Below are 349 nucleotides of genomic sequence, written 5' to 3'. Positions count from 1 at the left end.
GTGCACTATTGCCTGAGTGTGCTTCTCAAAGTGGGAACCCAGAAAAAGAAATACAGTATATCAGCACAATGTCAACAATACCATTATGAATATAGAATAAAAGGATATCATTTTAAGCATTATTCCAACTGAAAAACAAAAACAAATAGTGTAAAAAATACGACACTATAGATGTATACAATATACACAATATTACAATAAAAGTACTAAATTGGTAAATATTGTTGACAAAGTAAACATTATATGCAGGGCCGTCCTTAGCTGACACGGGGCTCGGTGCAAGGTAGGGAGTGTGGCCCCCCTCAGTCCATTCGCCGTGGGGTCCCCTCAAGCGCCGGGCCCGGTGCGA

Source organism: Sinocyclocheilus grahami, unplaced genomic scaffold (assembly GCF_001515645.1).
Source record: "Sinocyclocheilus grahami isolate Dianchi unplaced genomic scaffold, SAMN03320097.WGS_v1.1 scaffold457.1, whole genome shotgun sequence".
Taxonomy (NCBI): Eukaryota; Metazoa; Chordata; class Actinopteri; order Cypriniformes; family Cyprinidae; genus Sinocyclocheilus; species Sinocyclocheilus grahami.
Note: the sequence above shows the minus strand (reverse complement) of the source record.